General features: G+C 39.4%; 1 long non-coding RNA gene across 3 annotated transcripts; it reads left to right on the top strand.

The window, feature by feature from the left end:
* Positions 1 to 392: 392 nt before the first annotated feature.
* On the top strand, positions 393 to 9,006 carry LOC121924965. 3 transcript variants are annotated; one of them, XR_006102783.1, is made up of 4 exons: positions 393 to 2,027; positions 2,988 to 3,040; positions 3,777 to 3,890; positions 8,857 to 9,006. It is a non-coding gene; the product is annotated as an uncharacterized LOC121924965 (long non-coding RNA). The 3 variants fall into 3 exon arrangements; XR_006102785.1 differs by lacking the exon at positions 3,777 to 3,890; XR_006102774.1 differs by lacking the exon at positions 393 to 2,027 and having other exon boundaries at positions 2,125 to 3,040.
* The last annotated feature ends 17,075 nt before the right edge of the window (positions 9,007 to 26,081 follow it).

Genomic DNA, 26,081 nt, shown 5'->3' with positions numbered 1-26,081 from the left:
AGCTGGGGATGTTTAGCCTGGAGAAAAGAAGGTTAAGAGGTGATATGATAGCGCTATTTAAATATTTGAAGGGATGTCATATTGAGGAGGGAACAAGCTTGTTTTCTTCTGCTCCAGAGAACAGAACCCGGAACAATGGATGCAAGCTACAGGAAAAGAGATTCCACCTCAACATTAGGAGGAACTTCCTGACAGTAAGGGCTGTTCGACAGTGGAATGCACTCCCTCGGAGGGTGATAGAGTCTACTTCTTTGGAGGTCTTTAAACAGAGGCTGGATGGCCATCTGTCAGGGATGCTTTGATTTGGATTTCCTGCATGGCAGGGGGTTGGACTGGATGGCCCTAGTGGTCTCTTCCAACTCTATGATTCTATGATTCTATGATTCTATTGATGTAATATTGTGTGGGGATGTTTTAATTGTTAGCCACTTTGTTTTTTTTTACAGAAAAACGGGGTATAAATAAAAGTTTTATTTATTATTTATATTTATTATTATCACTCATCTTTATTGTTACTAATCAGGGCAGTTTCTTAATCTTAACTATTAATTACCTATTTAAAACAAAACAACAATAACACCCTGCCTCCTGATTCATTGGTGATGTAGCTGGTAAGTAAAACACCAGACCTTGGGTTTTTGAAGGATATGTTTACCTGTGGGTTTCATGGAGTCATCTATTCTAACCTTCCTACAGTCAATTTGATGAATAAGAAACTAGCTTTATTATTGGGTGGGTATATTTAGTCTGTCCCTCGTAAGGGTTTCAGCCTGGCATTTTAAAAAAAAATGACAGGCCCGGTACAGATGGGCCTCGTGGATGATATGGTAGGGTTGCCTCATGGCATCGCTTACAGACTCCCTGCAACCCTAGCGCGTCTCCCATACATCAAAATGGCAGCGCCCTGTACAGATGGGCACCACCATTTTGACGCAACGGACACCTAGCGTCTGCACGTCACTGTACCATAATGACATTGCGTGTGCACCATTGGCACACTGCAGTGTCATTATGGTGCCGCAAAAAGAGCCCGTTTTGTGGGTTCTTTTTGCTCTGCAAGAAAGCCGCACGGTTTGTTCACTGCGGCTTCCTTACGAAGCAAATCAGGGCGCCAGCAGACTGCCCTTTTTGGGTGGTCTGTACTGGGCCACAGTTACATTTTGACACCCTCTCTAAGAATAATTTTTGAAGGCCTTGGACACATAGGCATTTGGAACCCTTCTCTGGACCAAGCCAAGCCCTTGTGATTGAATCAACCAAGCTTGCACTCAACTCATTTCATTCCCTCTCATTTTCCCCACACATTTATGTGACTGTTCCACACCAGCATCCTCTGAAGAAGCTCAAAGGAACTTGAATAAAGAGTGTCTGTCTCCACATGGCTTGCCTGCTCCACCACATTTTTTTCAGTGCTTTATGCATAACTTTCAAGTGAACCACAATTCATGACAATGTTTTTCCAAGTGTTTTACTTGGTTGGGATGGGTTTATTTTTCCTGCCGCGCTAGGAGTGTGGTGCTGACTGTCTCACAGTGAGAGACAAGCTGAAGTGGCTGCCAGGATGTCATAAAGAATTCAGGTAGCCAAGGGAATGGGCTCGTGAAGGAAGGGAACTCATTTATCTTGAACAAAAAACCTTCCTTTTGGCTGGCTCCATGTCCTGCTTTAAGATACACTTAACCTATCAGCAATGAGAGATTAAATGCCCGTTCTTCCCATGGGTCAGTTTCATCACCTCCATGGCCCACCTCTCCATGCCCCCCCCAGCAGATTTACACTTCTTCCACTTCTGTTACAATTGTCATGAATAACCACATGGAAACTATCACAAACATTGTAAAATAAAGGCACTCATTTGCAAAAGAAAACATGCTCTGAGGTCTCATTGATATATTTTTGAATTCAGGCATGCATGAGAAAAATTCCAGGAGAAAAAAACATACACATTCACTAAATGTAACTGAATGAATTGCGACAAGAAGGCAGAACTATTTAACATTCAAGCATTTACCAGATCCTGCCCCAAGGTATCTTGGGCTTTCTTAGAAGACATAACAACAGTGATCCCTGTTCAAAATTTAGTCAGCTAAAATATATGTGTGTTTGCATGTGTACATGTCTCTGTGTGTGTGTGTGTGTGTGTGTGTGTGTGTGTGTGTGTTTCCAAGGTTACTTTAAGAAAGCCAAAGTTCATTTCTCATGTGCAGGCATTCCAGGAATCTTTTGCTGTGTTATGCATGGTGGCTTTATCACAAAGTGATATGAAATAACCATTTCTGGTTGCAGATCCTGTATGGTGCCTGCCATTTTTCTGCTTCTGGCAACTTCAGTATCTATGTTAAAAAATAAAACAAATAACTTTAGTCCAGAGTATGAAATATATTGGTGTGTCATTTTGGCACAATGTTTCACAAACCAGGTTCTAGCTTTCGTACTGAATGCAATGTACCAAAGAATTCATTGAGATACCTCCTGGTGACATCTACCCCCAGAAGTGTTTGACAATCACAATAAAAAACTACAGTCTTGACAGGACCCTTTGAGAACAAGCCCACTCCAGAGGGACTATCATTCCTACTATGTGTGAATACCTAAGCCAACAATTTAAACACAAAAACAAACTGATTTAGTGGATCCATGTTTTTCTCTTACATTTTCTTAGAATTTGGAAAAGTGACTTTTGGGGCTATAACTTCCAGAGTTCCCCTGCTAACATGGCAAATGTTTGTGCTGGCTGCAATATCTGTAGACTATATAGATGACTTTCCCACACCCTTGTTTTAGTATCCATTAAAATAAAAGAATTATAACAATAGGAATATGCTCTTTGATATACTCTGGGAGTTTTAGACAACCTCCTTTTTTATATCTATGTTTTCCTCCGGTACAAAAATACAAGCCATTGCATATGCAAGTGGCTATATTATACAATGGCAGAATCAGATTCTGATTGTCCTTGTCTCCTTCACAATTGTTCATCATGATAGATTCCTGAAGTCTGAGGGGGCAAGATGTGGACTTAGGACAAATAATGTTACCCGTAAGTAATTTTCTCCTTACTTCATATAAACAAATGCCTTTGATATATGACAATCCCAGCAGTATTCAGGTTACATGCTTATTTTAAGAACTTTTATTTACTTTATGATCTTCGCAGGTCATTGACATGCCATTTAACTTTGATGACCTTGTTTATATTACAGCAATATACATTAAAAGTGTTCCTTTAGATAACATTAACAGTCTGGATGTTGCTCTAGCTTTAACTCGCCAGTGTACGTAATAGTTAAAAGCTTTAATGTAGATTCCATTATACATAAGGAGTGGGAAAGATCTGATCAAACAGATTTGCTTAGTTGCTTCATTTCCAAGAGTCACTGCAAATGTGGCAAATGATCTATACAAACAGCACTACCTGGGAAGGAAAAAGCGAGCAAGATGAATTGTTACCGCTGGCAATTCAAACATGCCTTTCTTTCACCTCATATTCTTCTGCTGACAAACTGCGGTTGGCACTAGAACACAGGGAATTGCTGTGCTTCTTGCCCCTAAAAGTGCTACCTCTGCAGGACAACAGAAGTAGACTTAAGTTTAAAAAGCTCTTGAGAGATTTGGCTGAATCCCTCTGACATCACTCTGAATTAAGTAGTGCTTCTAGAGCCCCAACAGGCCAGACAGAGGTCTATTTTAGGTGCATCCAAAGCATTATTGGCTTAGGTAAGAAATGGGAGAACTTGGCCTTCCTCTCTCACATGCTCTTTTTACTGTTTCTTCAGTGGCAAAGACGAGTGAATCACATCTAGTTTGGTCTTTCACTCAGGAGATGAAAGCACCCATAGTTCAGAAATGTAACCAAAATGGAGGCATATGGTGATGGCAAGTTCTAAAATGTGAGTACATTATCTCAGGAAATACTTTTACACTGTAGCAGAGATTCTCAGCTACATCTACACTGTAGAAATAATGCAGCTTAAGTGATATAGCTCTATCCTTTAAAATCCTGGGATGTGTAGTTTTGCAAGATCTTTAGCCTTCTCTGCCAAAGAAAGCTGGTGCCTCACAAAACTACAGATCCCAAGATTCTGTAGGCTGGAGCTATGGTGGTGAAATTCATGTCAAATTGCATTATTTCTACAGTGTAGATGCATCCTTCACTTCACAATGGGTGCATTCAGGAATGAATAACTAAAGAGAATAATGTGTGTGTTTGTGTGAACATATGCATCTAAGCCTATGTATTAAGATATACACATATGCAAATGGTTATTTATCTAAAAAGTTTACTTTGACTTCATAAAAAATGGATTGCAGAGCAATACAAAACCATTAAATCAAAATAGTCTCAAAAGTGTTGTTGAAACAAACAAATGCACCTCCTTAGAAACCAATAAATATGTTGTGTGGTGTAAAGACCGTTGGAGTGAGACTTGGAAGATGCAGAAATGAACCTTAAAATTGAGAGGGTAAACTGGAGTCACTCAATCTTTCTCATCCAGACTTCCCTCACAGTGTTGTGTTGAGGATAAAGTGTAGAGGATAGGCTTGAGATGAGATTAAGATAAGTTTTCATGGGCCAGAGCCAACCATGTCCAGCACACAGTACAAATCACTCTGAACTACAGACATTTACGCTTTTCTATCAAGTACTCTCTGTACTGCACAAATATTATATTTCAACCCTCTTATGAACCCCGGTGAAGTTAATTAAGAATTAAGAATTAATTAAGAGGGGTTTTTTTAAAGAAAGTATTAGTAAGGATTATTTTATTTTTTAAGAAAGAGTTAATCTCTGTCGACATATACAGTATCTGAAGTAGGCATCCCTCTTTTCAGTTACTCTTGGTTAAGACAAGCTAAAGCAAACATGGACTCAAGAAATACTATCTGAAGCAATTAAACATATTCAACATATTCTAGATGTGAATCTCAGAACCAAAAATATTTAATCTCACAGATTTCATTCTACATTACTAGTAAGTAATGAGGGAATCCTATTCACTTTTTTACTTGCTTTCTTTCTCTGCAAGAAACTGCACTTATGTCCAAGTTGGACTATGTTCCACAGCTTGGGAAAGTTTTGTTTTTCTTTTAGATTGCATCTTCCAGATTCCTCCACCTGCCCCCCATGGCCATTGGCCATGTTTGCTTGAGGATTCTGAGAGTCTATTCCAGAAAACGTAACTTTTCCAAGCTGCCCTATGGTTTGAATCTTTTGTAAGAGTCTTAGGGCTCATTCCCACTTGCAGTATAACCCGATTTCTGATTCTGCTTCGCTCCATGTTGGTAATCGATTCCAAAAGGTCCCTTGTTCCCACTGTGAATCGCTTTTTTGGCATAATTGTCATCTCCATTAATTAGCGCTATTCAAAATAAATGTCAATCATCATGGCAGCCCAGGCTCTGGGTGGGGAGGAAGGCAGGGACCCTGCGGGAAGAGAAAGAGGATGGGAGACCCTGTAGGAAAAGGAGAACTGGGGACCCTGGGGGATAGGAACAGGCAAAGAAAGACTTCAAAACACAATGAGAAGGGGAAAGGAGCTCCATTTTTCCAGAGTGGGTTTTAACAGGTGTCAGGATGATAGATCCTGCCATGCTTGCTAGCCATATAGTTTGTATATGCTTTGTATACTGAGTGATGGGTTATATTATACAAGTGGTGAAGCTGGGTAGAGAGATTGCTTATCTTCTGTAGTGAGCTAGTGTGTAGATGTGAGGGAAAGAAAAAATGGGCTTTGAACTTTCAGGGTCTAATCGGTGGGAATACTAGGTATGGAGAGGAAAGGAGGGACAGTCCTGGGAACAGGAATGTTTTGGTTACAAGACACAAAACTGTTCGAATTGCTATCTGCTTTTAATATACTCTGTAACTGAAATTGCCTTGACCCTGGCAGCATGGTTATGCTGTGAACAACTTTCATTTTCTGAAGCTTATGTTTGTGAACTAAAGTCAGCCAATACATTACAATGGGTAGGACATTTCTATCATCTCCATTCCCTGAGATTTGTCCATATATTTTCCCTTTTGAAAAATATTACTGAGCATATGCTAGTTCTGTCGTGTACCTCAATTTCACTGACTTGTGGGTTACAGGGAAGGGTCCCCCCCCTTATTCTCTAAACAGTGCATGATTTGGCAGCAAAATCTGATTAAGAGCCTATGTCTAATTGAAAACCTGTGAGCTTTCTATCATGAAATCTACCCTTTGATTGAGTAGATAAACCCAATTAACTCCAGTTGGAGAGTAATATTTTCACTTAAGCTCCACAATATTTCATGAACCATGCACGCAACTTGCCAAATATCTTTAAAAGATTTTGTGAAACCCCAAACATGCCAGCTCCCCCATCCCAAGAGTGTGAAATCTCATTTTCCAGTTCTCTGCTCAAATTTAATGAGCCGCCTCCTGTTTAACCTCCATGTGAGAAGGTTTGGAAACATCAAGGGAAATTGTATTTTCTCCCCTTTGTAAACAAAGTGGAGATTTGGAGTTGACTGCAAAATGTATCTTTTCTATTTGCGAAGAGAAAAAAATGGTTTTCATAATTTTATTTAGAGGAAGAATTAAATTAAAGTTCATTTCTAATGAAACAAGAAGCATGTAAAATTGAAACAAGACAATAGGGACAAGACAAACCTAACTAACTAATATGAAAACAAGCCACTAATAAAACACTACATGGGGTTCCTACTCATAATACAGACATAGTGGATTTTTCAGGTTACAAAATAAACACAAAGGCAAATTTCATACGAAAGCTAAACTCAAAAATTAAAATGCACCCCCCCCCCTTGTCTATACCTGTAACTGTTTCTCAAATATAGTCACTGAAGCTAACATTTACATTCATAGCCAAATATGGATATTTCATTCATTTTCAAAAATCTACATCTTAATTTGCAAGCACTGAAATGTTTGTGTATACTGTGCCTTCAAGGTGCCTTTTGATTTATGAATTATAGCAAGCATAAAAAACAAATATCAAGAAGCCTGGATGCAAATGACTAAATCCTTGAAAAGATGGCCTTCCCTAGCCCCTCTCTTCCTACCTCACTCTTGTGCAGCCCCCGCTCCACTGCTGTAAGCAGAAGAACCCTCTAAAAGAGATGAAGAAGAAGAAGAAGAAGAAGATGATGATGATGATGATGATGATGATGATGATGATGATGCACAAAGAGGATCCAGTGAGGACATGCAAGTGTCAAAGCCCCTTGCCCACCATTTTTAGATCCCAAGCCTCGTTTGTGTCATTCAGGATGCCAAGGAACCATTAGCATAAATAGAGAGGCATCACCTTGCAATCAGATCTGCCATATTAATTTCAGCACTTGTGGCGGGGAGAGATTATTCTTTTGAACTACAATATCCATAATGTCGGCGGGGGGTCCTGGGAGCTATAGTCCAAATTGCTTCTTCTGAACTCTGATGAATGTGCATGTAATAAAACATTTTTCAACAGATGCTACAGGATCCATAAGGATTTCTACTCAATAGCATCCAAGTCACAAAAGTGACATCACGATCCAAGGCCGGTCCTTAAGTAGCTTTCCATTACTTCCCAAATACTACTGGCTGATTAATCGAACTTCAGCCTGGAACAGGTCTTGGCTTCTGTGGCTGCTGTTTTCTGGGGTTATTGTTTTTTGGATAAGATATACTTTGTAAAAACATTAGGGATCTCAATTAAGCAGCTGGGTGACTTATAAATATATATTTGCGTTTGAAGCCTAAGTGGCCATTGGCTTCCCTACTGTTTTACTTAGCTAACAAAACAACTCTATCAAAGTAAGTATTATTCCAAAACTCAACTTCCTGTGCCGAATGTTCCCATGTGTTCCATCAGTTTGGCTCTCTGATGAACTACATCGTTTCTTATAAACTGTCCATGGCCCATAAATTTCCAAGCATAAAGGCTATTGCTGTGCTGTACAAATCTGCTGAGGATTTTCCTCCTACTGTTCAATTTTGTTGGGTTGCAAATGAGCTGGTTAAGGGGATTCCTCGCCAGGCTTGCCGCCATCCTCCCCCCACCCACACCCAGTCTTATTTTGACAAGACCACATCTTGGTCTCCTCTTTTTCTTTTAAATGAATCATGACAACTATTTTAAAACTAGATGATCACCAAATGGTGAGGACACGTAGGGGAATGGAGGCTCATTTCCAAGCAAGGGTGTGAGCACAAGCTGTGATTTCCTCTCCCTGCTCCCAGCTGGAATTCCTTTGGCACCCGATTCCTCAAGGGTTGTCACCTTTTGTTCTAGCACACCTCTTGTGCCTTTTAAGCCAGGCTGACATGCAGAAATATGATGGCTGCAGCTGTTTTCAAGTCTGAAGTTTACCATTTGGAGATAGGGTTGTTTTTTTAAAAGACATTCAACACAGAACTGGGCTGCTAGATGCTGATATCACAAGGGCTAAGGGACTGCTGAGAATTTCGGATTTGGTTTTGGGGGGACATTTATTATAATCCACAAATTTCTTCATATTTAGGTTTAAAAGAATTCCAGAGTTTTTAAAAAAAAACATATGGGGAAAATGAAAACTGGCACTCATTCTTTGTGTGCTTAATTCTTATAACTCTATGTTTGAAGCCCTGTGTATTCATACAGAATTAGATCAGCCACCTCTATTTTTCTGAGAAGCTTCCCATCCTTATCAATGTATGTGGCAGGCAGGGTGGGCAACATGCTGGGAAAGGTTGTACCTGTTGAATTTGGCCAGCGCAAACAGGGAGAATGGCATTTCAATATACAAATGTTTTCAGATCAACGATGGAAAGAACTTAAGGTTTTAAAATGTTGAATGTGTCTGAAACTAGTAGCTTTCACTATCCCTAATCATGTTCTACTTTGCAGTGATGAAACCTTTCCGCAACTGGCTTTTCCCAGGGATAAGTGACATGTGGGTCATTTCCCAGAGCACACATTCATCAGGCACAGTTGACACCTCCATCTTATCATCCTGGAAGTACCTCATCCAACTGCACTGGCAGTATATATCAAAAGAATGAGGTGGGTAGGCTTTTGCAAAGACTTAAAAACATCTGGAATATTATCAGCTTTTGACTTGAAATAAAAGTTTAGCTTACATTTGTGAATGTGATGTCAGATTTTCACTTGACTTAAAATGTGATGAGTTTTTTTATTTATTTACAGCCACAGTTTTGTCAACTTTTTATTCAAAGTTGTACTTTATTTAGTTAATACAGTGTCAGCCAGACAATGCTTGGTAAAGTTGTTTTGATAGTCAACTTAACTCTGACTTGTGGCTTTCTCGGCAAAAAACAATATATTCAGAGGAGACCTCCTCTGAAGCTGAGAGAGTGTGGCTTGCCCAAGGTCTCCAAGGTGGTTTCGATAACTGAGCAAGTTTTCAAACCCTGGTCTTCTAATCCTAGAGCAACACTCAGTATGCTTTTAAAAAAATGATGGCCATTCAACCTAGTTTATGCTGATGAGCACTTCTAAATGAAAGAGATGTTCACATATGACTTTGGAGATGCACAACAGTTTGATTAAAATGGGCAGGATTTTAGGACTTCTGTGTCAAGACTAGAAAGGGTATCAAACACCAGGCACATCATTATGTAGGCTTTCGAGTCTATGAATGAGAACTGATGTTGGTTAGTTCTCATGCCATGCAAAGATTGGGACAGTAGTTGTGTCATTTTGTATGGAAACAGGATTTGATGGTGATGGATTTGAAGAGCTAGAAATTTTCAGATGAGCAACAATTAGGTAACAAGAGTTTTAGGTATAAATGATGAAATGAAATGGTATGCACACTCTTGGCATCATTATTCAGTTGGGGCACAGATATTACAAAGGTCTTTGAAGGTATGTGACTTAAACTTGCATTTCCTGTATAAATCAAAATGCAAAAGGCATACTGGTGCCAATTTTTTTTTTCAAACTACTGCTTATTTCACACCAAAAATTCAAACTACTGTTACAGAAAGAAGGGTAGAATTTTGTGTGCTAAAAAAAATTGGCCCGTTCATGAACTATGTTCATGTTGAGCTACTACAGCTGTATACTGTATATCTCTGGGGGAAGGGTATGTTAAGGAGTAAGAGGCCTGAGGATAAATAACAGACAAAAAAGTTCACACAGGTCCAAAGGCCAGTAGAAGCTGCCAGGGACATATCTGGGGGTGGGGGGGTGGGGGTTACGGATCACACCAGGTGACACCATAAGAGTGGTGACACTATTTCTTCCCAAATTGCTGCTTTTGAGCTGTGATGTTTGTCTGTGCCCCTTTAAAATGCTGGTGTGTGGGGCAAGGCCTAGTGGGAGGGGAAAGGGGAAGCCCCAGGTCTTTTTTAATTAAATTTTAATCTTTAAAATATTATTTCTTTAAAAAACTTCACATCTTGCCAGATTTTCACTTTAAACAAATCAAACTAAGTACAAGTAAATACATTTAGGCTGTGTGCATGATATTATAATTTAAAGATATAATTTTAATTTTGCTAATTGTTTCTATCACAACTGTGGTCATTACATTCAGTAATATACAGGAATTATGATTTATGAGGAACATTAGTACAAAAAAACATTATTAAGGATTCTGTATGGTGTGGTATGGGAGGAGGTCAAGGGGGTGGCACTATGGGTGATGCCAACCCTAATGACACCACTGGAAGCTGCATACCTGTGGGTCGGGAGGGGAAGAGAGAGGAGTATTGGTCAGAAAGTAGGCTGGAAAGCAGAGAACTTGCAGAGATGCCTTTCATTGTCCAGAATTCACTTGGGGACTTGCATCTTTTCAAGGGGACTTATATTTGCAGGAAACTAAATTGGGCAGTTTTGCAATGTCCATATTCAGCAAAGACATTGCTTTATGTTACAACATAGGACAGCACAATGGCCAATACACATAAGTAACCCAGTACCACCAGGACACTCTTGTCGGTATCCCATCACACATCTGCAGTACACTAGCAGTGTTCCTTAGTACCTCTGCTACATAGCTAAGTATGTGTAAAGTTATACAATTTAGACCATGATAGATAATTTTGGACTGGATCGACAAGAGAAGGAAGACAGAGGTAGCAGAGTGCCAGAGAGAGTTTGGAAAAGCTCCTTTTTACGGTTTCCACAATCCTTCAGTGACCATTTTGACTGCAGTTGTAATCCTAAAAATGGGAACATTTCCAAGCTTTGGTCCAGGCTCAGTGTCGGCTTCATCTTGACTATCATGGGTGGTTGGAGAAAATCTGCTGATATCTTCATCCTGGAGACTTTTTGACTGCTCTATGCTAACTTCATTAGGCTTAATTTCATGAACTTGAGCTAATGAAGTCTCAACAATTTTGACTTGCAAAACTTTTACAACATCAGTGAACTTTTAACGAAGGGGGTAGTTTAAGACAAAAACTGATGGATAAAAAGATTGAGAAAGTTAAGTTTTGTATCACCCAATAACTAATTGTTTATGAAGTAAACACAAAGCTGGATAGAATGATGCATAGTGAGCTGGAGGTACTCAGACCATCAGATTTGAGAAGTCAGAATGGCCAGCTTTGTACTGTGCTGATCCTATAACTCCCACACTCCACGCTAAGAGTAATAATGGTTTGATCTCGCCTTGTCACTCTCACCTTCACACTTTCTTTTTTTTCTTTTTTTGCTAGGAATTTCCCCCCCCTTTTTTTGCTCATTAAGCAAACAGTGTGATATTTTCACTTTTGTGACTCTTTGACACAGGTTGAAGAAGTCTTCTCATATAATCAAGCTTTGTAGTAATGAGTAAATAACTGGTTTCATTGTGTCAAATATTTAGATGAAATTTGATTAATAGACTCTGGTAAGAAACAAAAAAAATCTTTTTGTTCAATTGTTGAGTTATGCGCCATTTAAATGTACACATTTTGGTCGACCATTTTGGTCATAAAACTTCTCCATTAAAAATGACAACTATTCACAATAATTTTGAAAAAATGTATGGCAAATATCAAAACCATGGAGCCCAGCAATGTGCATTTCTGTTTGGGACTTAGCCTTCCACAGCTCAGCCATTTCCCTTTGACCTCTTAGGAACCAGAGCTTGAGAGTATGGTTTTATACCTGTTATACGTTGCTGGGAGGGATGTAACAAGGGTGAAATGATAGTCCTTTTTGAAAAATAATTTACTGCTAACATCTTGGGAAGTCAATATATCAACCTGTGGTGTCAGTAGAGTTGGTTTTGCCCCTTCATTGACCTCCTCCCATATCACACCATACAGAATCCTTGGTAATGTTTTTGTACTAATTTATTCATAAATCATAATTCCCTTATATCACTGAATCTAATGGTAATAGTTGAGACATAAACAACTGGCAAAATTTAAATGATCTTTAAATTACAATATCATATGCACAGAATAAATGGGTTTACATATACATAGTTTCATGTGATTAAAGTGAAAATTTGGCAAAGTGTGATGTTTTTAAAGAAAAAAATTAAGTGAATTTTTCTAACCAGTTTTTGTTAGTGAATTTAAAATTTTATTTTTAATTTTTTAATTAAATTTTGAAATTTTAAAAAATCTGGGGCCTTGCCTTTCTCCTCCCACTGACCATCACCCAATTCACACCATCTCTTCAGCATTGTAGAGACAAATGCTACAGCCTGTTTCTGCCAAAATAGAGATGTTTAAGGAGCAGTGGTGTCACCACCACCCCGTAAGGTGCTGCCTGGTGTTGGCCACACACCCCACACACCCCTAGTGATGCCACTGCTAACAACTAAGTTGTACTTGTTACTACTAAATGATGCTTGGGGGCCATTTTATGGGGTTCTCTGAGGATCAATTTTGGCATGGTAATATTTTTAATATTATTAATATTCTACATCATGTTCTACATTCATTACTTTCAAACCCTTAGCTATATTGCAGAAATGCAATTAACTTGTCTTAGTTAATTGAGAAGACATGTACCAGGCCACCAGCAGGAGTGTTCTGATGTTCATTGGGCACTCCTGAGAACACCAGGTACTTGCCATGCAGATTGGATATTTCACATGCTCCCTGGGCACTTTTGATGCACATTGGGCATTTCAATTGTGCCCCAGCACTTCCTAGCCAGTGACCCAATAAGCATTGAGAATGCCCTGGTGCATTCATGCCCATTGCACATCAGGCATCTCTGTTGCCATTGTGCCATTGTGTAATGGACACCCATACATTGAAATGTCATGGCAGTCCCAAGTGAATAAGAATGTTGTAAATCTAATCAATTCCATCCACATGTAACTCCACCTACAGTAATGTAAGTCCCATGCTGAATTCCAACCAATATTGTTAAAGTAACATAGCACGACATAGTGGTTTGAGTGTTGGACTATGACTCTGGAGACTAGTATTCAATTCACAGCTTGACCATGAAACCCACTGGGTGACCTTGAGAAAGTCACACTCTCTCAGCCTCTGATGAAGGCAATTGCAAGCCTTCTCTGAACGAATCTTGCCAATAAAACTTCATTATAGAGTTGCCATAAGTCAGAAATGACTTGAAAGCACACAACAACCACAATACAAATATACTGAGGAATACTGTACTTTGAAAATGTAAAACCTAACTCATAGCTACAGTCTGACCACCGTATTCGCAGAGGATCCATTCCAAACCCCCCTCCATGGATATGAAAATACATATTTCATCTAGTAGGCCTACCCAATCAATTTTAAATTATTACTTTTTAATCTGTATGTGAACTCTTATGAGTGTATTTTAATGATTTTATAGTATTGCATTTTAGCTGTGGGTTTGTGTGTTTTTAATTGTGTTTTGTATTTTAACATGCTGTACAACACCTTAGGCCTTGAGGAGAGGCAGTAAAGCAGTAGTCGTCGTCATCACCATCATCTTCATCATCATCCACTTCGGAACAATGTGCTTCTATTTGAATGGCTACAGAACCACTCCCACACACCCACTTCTGCCTCCCATTAATGAAAGGTAAAGGGAGAATCATGTGCCATGGTGAACTGCATCACTGACCACCACAGCCTCTTCTTGACAGCCTAAATTTCTACATGTAGAAAAACTAGAATGTTTTTGTACAAGGGAGAATTCCACTCCATGAGCCTGCAGTCTGATGGGGTTCATTCCAAACACAGGAATAGCGTCTCAGGAATACTGGGGCCATAACATGCATAGGAATGCAACTTTATATATATTGTCCATTTAGAGATTGTCCCTGTATAGAAGAAAATGATACTTGGCTATGCACATCCCTTGGTGGTTGAACTACATTGCAAAAAAAAGTATGTGTGTATTTGTAATCTTAAATACATACAATTATGGCAATAGTGTCAAAATCATGACTATGTAGTGATTGTGAATATGTAATACTTACTTAACTGTATCTGGTTCATATTCTTGATTGCTAATAAGTCACGATTTGGACAATATTACAACAATTGTAATTCCCCCCATCCCCCAACCTACTTTAATGGGTATCGGCTGCATGGGGGAAAGGAGGTCCATTCTGCCAGTGATCAGAGCATGTTTGAATGATGTTTCCATCAGGTTTGGAGGAGCCAAGCCAGGAGAAGTGACTTAAGTATAAGCTGATCGAGGATTCCATCCATACTGCTTTGGTGATAACAGTGTGCTTTCTCATAATAAATATTTGCTAAACAAATCCTTGGGGAGCAGACCAGCTTATACAATAGTGTAACATCATAAATCATACTATACTTGCATTAAAGGGATGAGGTGCCAATATTCACAGGAGATATTCCATTTCAAATATTCAAGGGCAGAAATTCATTTTCCAGAAGGTATCTTACACTCTTACTTTAACTTTTTTAAAAGCCATCATTTTACTTTGAACATCTCAAGGAGTTAAAAATTAACATCATGTGTTAAGACTTCTGCGCATTCTAAACATGGATCAGTTTTGCTAGGTTGTTTTCAAAGACAAAGTGCCAGCAAAAAATGTACTTACAGCAGCAATGTTTTTATGGTACAATCTTCTCCATTATGTAAATCTGGAAGAAGAAAATCAAAATGTCAAACATTGTTACCTTTGATATGAAACTGTATGGGATTCAAGTGATGCATTTGTTGCTGTTACTTTCAATGAAAATGCTGCGCAATATTCTGAAACTCTAAAATGGCTGCGAATCAATTAATCATTTCTTCTGTGTCCATTGTCTGTATTGTCTCTTGATTATAATATTCACAGATTTGGGGGGGTCAAATATGCCACTCAGCTACAAATTTCAGGACATGAAAAAGCCTGTATAAAGTGAGTCTCCCACTCTAATTGTACGTATGTACTGATTAACTGTTCCTCAAAGTGTACAGATACATTATCAAATAAATTATAGCTATATGTGACAATACAGAGTTTTAAAAGGCCCTGCTTCAAGGCATTTTGGTGACATCATCATAAACTTGGAGAGCAAAGAGCAAATGATTTACAGTGTCACCAAAACCTTTCCATGTATTTCATAAAGAGCTCATGTTCTCTCTCCATCCTTCATCCAGTCAGAAAAACAGACAGATTTTCCTTTTCAGCATGTTTTACCACATGCATTCAGAGGTCTAACACCCCATCTTGGGTGACCTGATGGTCAAAGCAATCCGACCAGTGCAGCAGCAGGAAGAGGAGGCATGCAAAGATGGAAGTACTGGCTATCATTTTGTTGGGGGTCTATGCATCATATAAACGCTGTTGTTGGTTTTTTGTGCATTTTTGGGCTATGTGTCCATGTTCTAGAAGAGTTTATTCCTGATGATTGGCCAGCAGCTGTGACTAGCATCCTTGTGGATCAAACCAAAGGGATGCCTAGTTCAATATTCTTTTCCCATAGTGGTCTGTGGGAAACCCACAAGCAGGATATGTGTGCTACAGCACACCTCTTCTCATGCTTTTCAGAAAATGATACACAATGGAATATCACCATTGGAAGGAATTTAGGCTGGAGCTACTGATGGCTAATAGTCCAACCCAGTTTCAAGACAAGTTAACAGCCATCTGTGATAAACAGCTGGTCCACAGGTGGCAAATTAAGCCAGGACTTCTGTTTGTTTTTGGACTGTTGGACTGTATTTACTTTTCCAGTATTGGGAAACAAAATATCTTCTAGCCACTAGGGTTATTGTTGTTAACTTCCTGCGTGTCGATCTCGACCCATGGCAAACCTATGGATGAAGCATCTCCAAGCCCCCTCCCCCCGTCCTCTACTGCTCTGCCCTGCTCCTGCAAACTCATATTGATGGTCTCTTTAATTAAGTCCATCCATCTAGCATGTGGCCTTCCTTTCTTTCTATTTCCCTTCACCTTTCCTATCATTATTGTCGTTAATTCATTCCTTCTCATGATGTGCCCAAAGTATGACAGTTAAAGTCTTGTCATCTTGGCTTTCAGGGAGGTTTCCAACTTGATCTGCTCTAGGACCCCTTTGTTTGTCCTTTTGGTTGTCCATGGAATCCCCAACACTCTTCTCCAGCACCACATCTCAAATGAGTTGATTTTCCTCCTATCTTTGTTGACTGTCCAGCTTTCACATCCATACATGGTAATAGGGAATACAATGACCAGTATGATTCTGACTTTTGTGCTGAGTTGTATGTCTTTGCATTTCAGGATCTTTTCTAGCCACCCTCCCTATTCTTAATCTTCTTCTGATTTCCTGGCTGCAGTCCCTTTCCATCAGTGTTTGATCCCAGATATGAGAACTCTTTTATTATTTCTGTTTCCTCGTTGTCTAGTTTAAATATGTGTAAGTTCTCTGTTGTCATTATTTTTGTTTTCTTTATGTTCAACAGTAAACCTGCCTTTGCACTTTCTTCTTTGATCTTCCCTAGTAGTTGTTCCAGGTCTGTGAGGTTCTCTGGTAGTATTATGTTGTTGTCAGCATATCTCAGGCCTGTTACAGACTGCCAAAATAAAGCTGCTTCGGGTCTCTTTGGAGGTATGCTGTTTAAATGATGCATGCATCCTAAGAATCCGGAAGCTGCACCAAAGCTGCATTCCAGTGCTTAGGAATGGAGTGTGGCTTTGGCGCAACCTCCGGACTCTTAGGACCCATGCATCATTTAAATAGCATACCTCCAAAGAGACCCGAAGCAGCTTTATTTTGGCAGTCTGTAACAGGCCTCAGATTGTTGATATCCACTAGAGTGCAACTAGTTAATTTCTATTGTCTTGGGAAAAGTTTCCATGTAAGTGAGGACCTTACCTTATTTTATATCATTGTTATTTTGTCTGTAACTTTTAGATCCATTTCTAAGACCAAGCTGATATGGTCACTAGCCTCAGTCCAGAACTAAGAAATGAGACCGTACCACATCATATTTGCAAAGGAGCCTTCCAGCAATCTGAGTTGTACATCCTAAAAGATAGTTGTGGCAAGGATTGCTCACTATGATGAGACAGTTTGGGCATCAGACAGAGTGGGAGTACAAGAAGTTCTTATTCAGTTGGGTGCTTGGTTTTCTGATGACAAAAAGGATTACTAAACAGATATCAGGGCTCTCCCTTTAAAAATAAAACCAGCCAAAGGATTCCTGGATACCACATGGAAAAATATCTGCTTTGGTTGCTGGGTCTTTTGTGCATGAAATATAGAAGGTGCTGACCTTCCATGGCTGTCAAAGCTGGTCCTTATTCATGGTGGTGTGAGTCACATTTACATCAAATCATACACTGATAGCTCTGGCAAAACATACCACAGCTGGAAATGTGCTCCCAGTTTTTTACTTCACGAAGAGGCTGCCCCGTGCTATGAAATGCTTTCATGTACTCCTAACATGCTGTAGAAATAATTGTCCCATCTGGCATTTTTGTGTGTGTTCACATGCGGTTGCTTGAAATGCTTACGCTGCCAGTTAGATAAGACAATGAAATTTATGGATGAGTTTAAAACCAAGCATTAATTATCTTTCACACTAGCATTTCAGAGGAAGGTCTCAAGTCTACATGATATCCCTTTCATGCAAAATGTTGCTTTCTGATCTCTAATTTAGCTGAAAGATGTTTGAAAAGTCCTCTTGCCAACCAACTCCTTTCTGGCAAAACATCTGAGCGGCTTCAAGAATGTTCAGTTAATCCTTCTTCCAAGGTTAGTTTAACATGCCCTCTCTTCACTTCCCTACAAGTCTCCCAGTTCAGTAGCTGGTTCACAGAAGTGTAAGACTGACACTGGATTCTGGCCATACCAGAAACCAGTTATATTTTATTATTCATTCGTTGGTTTGTTCGTTCATTCATTCATTTTATGTAATTTGCTACATTTAAATCCCATCTTTCTGCTGTAGAGTTCAAGGCAGACACATGGTTCTCCACACATTTTTATCCTCACAACAACCCTTCAAGGGTAGATTAGCCTATACATTCTGTGAGCTTCGTGAATGAATAAGGATTTGAATTCACAAGTACTAGTACAATACTTTATTCACTGTAGTAAATAACAAAAAGATGGCTTTCATTTTCCTATTAAACCTGTTTTACTTGTAGAACAATATCAGCACCTCCACATTTCATATACTTTTGCATGTTTCTACATTAACAAAAGGTGTTCAGCAAAAGCTCAGGATATCAGCAGAGTGTATGTCACACAAAGAACAAAAGTTTCTGTTTGGTGCATCAGATGCGTCATACCCATAAGCCCTATTTCACCTATACCCAGAGTGGAGAGGATGTGAGCAGTCAAAGTCCCAAACCCTGTTTCCTTGTGTATTTAACAGCACTCAGATCTTTGTACACTGAAAAGGAAACTTCCATATCACGACTGCAGAAGTTCTGTAACTATTTTCAGCTGACTGGGTTTACAGAATATTCTTCAGAGTTTGGTAGCCAAAGGGCTGCTAGGCATGTAGGAATGTGGGGAATGGAGTCTACATATGTGCCCATATTCCATCTCTGGATTGGTTCTAATCATGTGAAAATGAGCATCTATGTACATATATGAAAGTTAGCAGAACACCTGGATTCTGTTCTGGAATCAATCCAGCAACATTCTGGGCAATTTTTACTCTAATAATAATAATAATATGATTTATTTCGAGTCTGTCTTTTCTCAAGGAATCAAGGCGGGTTACAACATCTTAAAAAACATACAATGCAATAAAGTAAAATATCAGTTACCATTAAAGCAAGTTTGCCCCAACCCAATTAAAAATTACAGTCAAAGAACTAGAGTAAATAAGAACAAATATAATAAAAGACAAAGAGTGGTGGGATAGTCTTTATTTGCAGGGCAGACGAGTGACTTGCACTACATAATGATAGCACTGTGATTCCATTTTAACTGCCATAGCAATACCCTATGGCATGCTGTAATTTGCAATTTAGGGAGGACTTTTGGAATTTCTGCCAGAGAATTCTAGTGCATCACCAAACCACACATCCCATGATTCCATAGGAGGGAACCCTATGGTAGTTAAAATAATAACATAGTGTTATGTTATTACATAACATATTACATATTAAAGTAATAACATAGTGTTATGTAGTCTTGGTCTACACCTCTAGACAAGAAAGCACATCTAGAATTCTAGGCTAGATTCTGAAATACAATTTCAGTACCAGAATTCACTTAAACCCAATGATTTCAGACAATTTGGAGCAGGGATTCTCAACTGCTCCAGTTGATATTAAACGTCAAATCCCAGAAGTCCCAACCAAGATGGCCAATGCTCAGGGATTCTCAGAACTGTAGTCCACCCACATATGGACTCTCCCTGGTTGATAAACTTGAGAAACATTGGGTGCAGCAAATGAAATAAAATGACACTGCCATTAGTGCAACGGGCACCTCTGTGCACAAACATTGTGACCTAAAATGTTCCTGAAGGCTACACATTCACAACAAAGTGCTACTAAATTCTGGAAAATTTTCAGTTGGATTAACAGAGACACGGATCTGTCTAAATTCCATTCTATTTGAATAGAACTCAGTGGCATCTCTAATATAAATACAGTGCAGGCATCAGGGATTTCAGTAAAATTAGGGAAATACCTGTGGTGATCCCACAGTCAGGAATAGTAATAAAGAAAGGAGTTCATGAGGGATGGGAGTTATTTTAAAAGAGAGATATTGAAAGCACAATTTCAAACAGTTCCATTGAGGAGGGAAAATGAGAGATGTCTAAAGAAACCAGGATGGATGTCTAAAGAACTTTCAACAGGACTCAAAAGGGACATGTACAAAGAAGAATTCAAACAAATAGCCAGAAGATGCAGGGAGAGTCAGAAAAGCTATAGGACAGAATGAGCTCATGCTTGCTAGAGAGGTTAAAAATAATTAAAAGGGCTTTTGGGGTTATATCCACAGCAAAAGGAAAAACAAGGAAATGTTAGAGCCACAGGATGGAGAAGATGGTGAAATGCTAGTAACGGAACAGAGAAAAGACAGAACTACTTAACACCTTCTTTATCTCTGTCTTCTCTGAAAAGGAGAATACAGTGCTCCCTCAGGTTACGAAATTAATTCGTTCCGCGGCTAATTTCGTAACCCGAAAAACCTTCGTAACCCGAATTGCCATAGGCGCTAATGGGAAAAAAAACCGCGGCTCTGCCGCGGCTCCATTTAAAACAGCGCCGGCGTTTTTTCGTAACCCGAAAAAACGTTCGTAACCCGAAACAATAAATCCCTATGGGATTTATTCGTATCCCGAAAAATTCGTAAGCTGGGTAATTCGTATCCCGAGGTACCACTGTAGTGTTCAACCTGAGGAAAATGGAGCAGATGACATAGTAGGGGAATAGGTTAAGAGGTAGTGCAGGAATACCTAGCTATTCTAAGCAAATTTATGTCTCCAGGGCCAGATAAACTACATACAAGAGTATTAAAGGAACCGGCGGAAGTAATCTCAGAGTAACTGGCATTATTCTTTGAGAATTCCTGGAGAACAGAAGTCCCTGCAGAATGGAATAGGGCAAATGTTGTCCCCATTTTTAAAAAAGGAAAAAAGAGGACCCAAACAATTATGACTCAGTCAGCCTGACATGAATACAAGGAAAGATTATGGATCATATAATTAAACAGACATTCTGGAAGCATTTAGAAAGGAATGCCATAATCACTAAAGGTCAACATGCGTTTCTCAAAAAACAAGTCATGCCAGACTAATCTGATATCTCTCTTCATATGTCTCCATCTCTTTTTAACTTTATTATAAAATTACCAGCTTGGAAGATGAAGGGAATGCTGTGGATGCAGCATATCTTTATTTCAGCAAGTCCTATGCCATCCTTACAACAAACTAGTAAAATATGGGTTAGACAAGGCTACTCTTAGGAATGTGTCCAGAGGAGTGTGTCTAGAGGAGCACAACCAAAATGATGAAGGATCTGTATACCATGATCTGTGAAGTTAAGAGATTAAGAGGTGACATGATAGCCATTTTTAAACATTTAAGGGGACATCATATTGAGGATGGAGCAAGCTTGTTTTCTGCTGCTCCGGAGACTAGGACACAGAGCAACAGACTCAAGCTACAGGAAAAGAGATTCCACCAAAACATTAGGAAGAACTTCCTGACAGTAAGAACTGTTTCTCAGAGAGTTGTAGAGTCTCCATTTCTGGAGTCTCCGAGGGTGGATGGCCATCTGCCAGGAGTGTTTTAACTGTGTCTTCCTGCATCGCAGGGGCAGAACTGATTAGTCCTTGTGGTCTCTTCCAATTCTATCATTCCATAACTGCACCCTATTCAAATGACGTCAACCCCATTCAACTTAATCCCTTCTACCTGCTCCATCCACCAAATGACCAAAGTTCCACCATAGTTCCACATCCTTCCATCATGCATTAACATTCCATATTCCAAGTGACCTCTGGGGGAAGAAAGGAGTGGAGGCGGAAGATAAACTGGGATAAGTGAATAGTAAGATGAGGTAAAGGCCAATGTGGTGTAGTGGCTTAAGGGGGCCAATATGGTGTAGCAGTTAAGACTCTGGGTTATCAGGAGTGGAATCCCCAGCCAGCTATGTAAACCCACTGAGTGACCCTGGGCAAGTGACCCTCTATCAGCCTCAGGGGAAGGTAATGGAAAACCTCCTCTGAAAAAATCTTGCTAAGAAAAACATATGACTGGTTAATCATAAGTTGAAGTTGACTTGAAGGCACATAACTAACTAATTTTAAAGATCAATTAAAAGGGGGAATGAGAAGACCCAGGGTTTCCAGACTGCAAAATAAGATCACTGTGAAAACCAAGCTAAAGGGAGAACTACTATGGACAACTAGTCAAATATGACACAAGGAGTAATTTACTTTATTTTTTTAAAAACTATACAAAAAGATCAACATGATTGTAATTGAAAACCTGGGTTAACAGAGATGGAACAGAACTGTCCAGGGGAAAGAACCTTTTTCCCTCCCTTTTGTGCACTGTTATGTCATTTTACATAGCAAACATTGTGTTTTGTTTACATGGTTGTACATAAACCATAAAATATCCAAGATATTTTTTGGCTGAGAAGCAGAGTAGAAATTTGTTGTATTTTGTGTGCCTTCAAGTCATTTCGAACTATGGCAACCCTAAGGGGAACCAATCACAGGGTTTTCTTGGCAAGATTTGTTCAGAGGAGGTTTGTCATTGTCTTCCCCTGAAGCTGAGAGAGTGTGACTTGCCCAAGGTCAACCAGTGGGTTTCATACTTGACCAGAGAATCAAACCCTGGTCTCCAGACTCATATCCCAACACTCAAACCAAGATGCCACACTGACTACTCTATAAAAAATAAATATCATGCATTCTTTTCTCTTTTTATATTTGGTGAGACTATGTTTATATTTATTTTTGCACACGTTTTTGCTTATTACATATTCTGCTCTGGACTGCCTTTGTAAAGACAGTTTATCTCAAAATAAATAAATGTAATTTTAAGCTACCGTGAAACATAATCTCCCTCTCAATATGGATCTTGGTTATTCTGGGCAGTAGTGCCTTTAATGACTACTTTTTCACAGTGCCATCAATTCAGAAATAAAGATCTGAGAAGAATTTGGTTCCTTAATGACTTTTTTTTTTGAAGTGATTTAATGGTTTATTCTCTTATTGATGTGAAGAGGATTTATGTGATTATCTCCCATTAACTGTAATGGGAATTGCATGCATAAATCCCTTACAGTGTGATCGCAGAGGAGGTGTGTGTGTGTGTGTGTGTGTGTGTGTGTGCTTAATAAAAATGTTGATCACCAGGTCAGCTATATTAATGCAAAAACATTTACATTCTTCTTAGTCACAGACTTGTTTGGCATTGCTGGTTAATCTATGGCTCATAAAGCCAAACATCATTAAGAGAAAAGGAAGAAATTATAACAGAGCTGTCATCTTGAAGCCCCCAAAGGCATCCCTGCAGAAAACAAACTGTAAGAGCATCGTGACAGGAGTCACTTCCATGCCAGATTCTACAGCTGATATGGTTTTGTTTGTTTAAAGCAGTTTTATCCTTCTCCTCAGCCAAAACAGGCTCCTGGAGAGACTTATACACAACAGATAAAAAACAGCCCTTGCTTGCAAGTTTACAATTTAAAAAGATAGGAGACAAAAGGACAAAGGCTTGTGGGGGAAGGAGGTGCAAGCAGTCTTTGAACAGGAATCCCCTTGTTTCCTATCTCATCTCCCTCTACAGCAGGTCTCTGGAAAAGCTTACAAGCTGTAGTTATACTTAATGGGGCTAAAAAGTAGATTTCAGATGACACTTCTATTTTGTTCCTTCTGCCAAATCTTGGAATCTTTTTCCCTTAGACTTTCAGATCTTAATAGAACTTTATATGGGAAACAGCTGGGACATCATGTTAAGATGGTGATCAGGCATACAAATGATTCTCCCACATAAAGAGTTCAGGATCCATAAGATGTCCTGGGACAGCCCTGAAATTAGTCCTAATATGGACTATACAAACTGGGCTGCTCCAGTAAAAATCATGCGATGATTCAGCATGGAAACAAGCACTCCATATGTCAGCACTGCCAATACTGTGAATGCTGAAAAGAGAAAGTGGCCCTTCCACAGTGTTTGCTGTTTAGTTATCACACATATTTTTTCTTAAATAATAGCAGTGGCAAAGTGCATTAACATTTTAAAAAAACTTTCAGGTAGTATAGGAAGTATTATTGTTCTTGTGCCTCCAAGTTGTTTCCAACTTATGGTGACTCAAAGGTGTACCTGTCACAGGCTTTCTTGGTGAGATTTGTTCAGAGGTGATTTGCCTTTGCCTTACTCTGAAAGAGTATGACATTCCAAAAATCACCCCATGGGTTCCTATGGCCAAATGGGGATTCAGCCCTGGTCTCCAGAGTCGTAGTCCCGTGTTCAATCCATCACACCACATCACATAGGAAGTAGGTATGAGGAAACCATGTCTCTTGTTAAGATTTTGAGTAGACCATAGTAGAACCTGGAACCATTGCTTGGGAGCCAAGATCATACACAATTTTCATGTAGATATACGCCAGCATAGTTATGCCAGATCCCAGACTTGCACAACCTGGCACAACCCACGTGGCACAACTAAAATCCCCAAGTGGCAGAGGCAGTGGCCACAATGCTGTGGGATTTTGAGAATTATAGAACAAAAAAGAAACCATTCCAAACTATGAGAATCTCAGAATGACAGAATCTTAGAGCTGGAAAAGCCCCCAGGGTCCATCCAGTCTTGCCTCCTATCATGCAAGAAGACACAATCAAAGCACTCCTGACAGATGGCCATCCAGCCTCTGTTTTAAAAACCTCCAAAGAACGAATCACCACCACTCTTCAAGGCAGCATATTCCACTGTCGAACAGCTCTTACCATGAAGAGGTTCTTCCTAATGTTTAAGTGAAATCTCTTTTCCTGGAGTTTGCTCCAGGTCCTATTCTCTCGAGCAGCAGAAAACAATCTTGCTCCATCCTCAATATGACATCCCTTCAAATATTTAAGCAGGGCTATCATGTCCCCTCTTAACCTTCTCTTCCCCAGGCTACACATACCCAGATCCTCATATAGGACATGGTTTCCAAACCTTTCAGCATTTGGTGAAAGTCAGTGGAGATGGGGGGGAAATGCTTGGGATTCCTATCCTTCAGATTCTGCACCTTCCTGAGAACTCTAGAAACAGAGACAGCAGTGGACTCAAGAGGAAGCACAGATAAGAAGCACAGTGCCTATGCAGCAGCTTCCCAGAATGTTTGTCAGGAGAAGAAAACTAAAACAAGCATTTGGTCTGGATCAGACTCCACTGATGTTTCCTCTTATTATTGATGCAGTACTTCATGTAGCTCAGCTCCCTCTTACTGAATCTAACCTATTGGACAGTTCCCTTGCTCTTGCAGAAATCTTGATCTCTGATCTTTTGGACAGATCCCCAGTCTTTCTGGGAAGAAGAGAATCTAAGCCAGACAACAATTGTGATGGGACGGGGAAAAGTAATGGAGTGCACATTTTTAAAACAGAGTGTCATTTTGTTGGGGCCACAGCGCAAGGTCAAATCCTTAGTAGATGAATTCCTGTTAAACAAATCTAGACTGTTGCCACACTGTAGAAATAAAGCAGTTTGACTCCACATTAACTTCCTTGACTGGATGTTATGGAATGCTACAATTTGTGGGGCACCAGAGCTCTCTGACAGGGAAGATTAAATATTTCATAAAACTACAAATCTCAAAATTCAATAGAACTGAGTCGTGGCAGTTAAAGTAGTGTCAAACTGCTTTATTTCTGCAGTGTGGCAGCAGTCCAAGTTACTCACATTGACTAGAAACCCAACAAGTTGCTCCATATCAAATCACTTCTGCATAAACAGCATGGTCTAGTTATTCAGTCATTATGGCTGTCTGTGAACCATTCAGATTAGTGGAGTTGTATTGTATTGGAAGAATCTATGCTGTAATATAGATTATATATCACCTAATTTCAGGAAACAATTGGGAGATTTCAATAAATTTAGCTGGCATACAAGCAGGAAATGAATTTTGGAAAATCAGTGGAGGATAAAAATATATAGCATTTCCTCAAAAGCAGGTTGATGTAAGTGCCCCAACCCTTACTCCCCACCACCGCCACCCATTCTACATGGGAAACAACTTTCTAGCTGATTTAAGAAAAAGTACACTCTAATTTAATTTGAATAGACTAAGGAACAGAAA

The sequence above is a fragment of the Sceloporus undulatus genome, chromosome 1 (assembly GCF_019175285.1).
Source record: "Sceloporus undulatus isolate JIND9_A2432 ecotype Alabama chromosome 1, SceUnd_v1.1, whole genome shotgun sequence".
Taxonomy (NCBI): Eukaryota; Metazoa; Chordata; class Lepidosauria; order Squamata; family Phrynosomatidae; genus Sceloporus; species Sceloporus undulatus.
The sequence above is the reverse complement of the archived record's forward strand: the minus strand, read 5'-3'. Positions and strand labels throughout refer to the sequence as shown.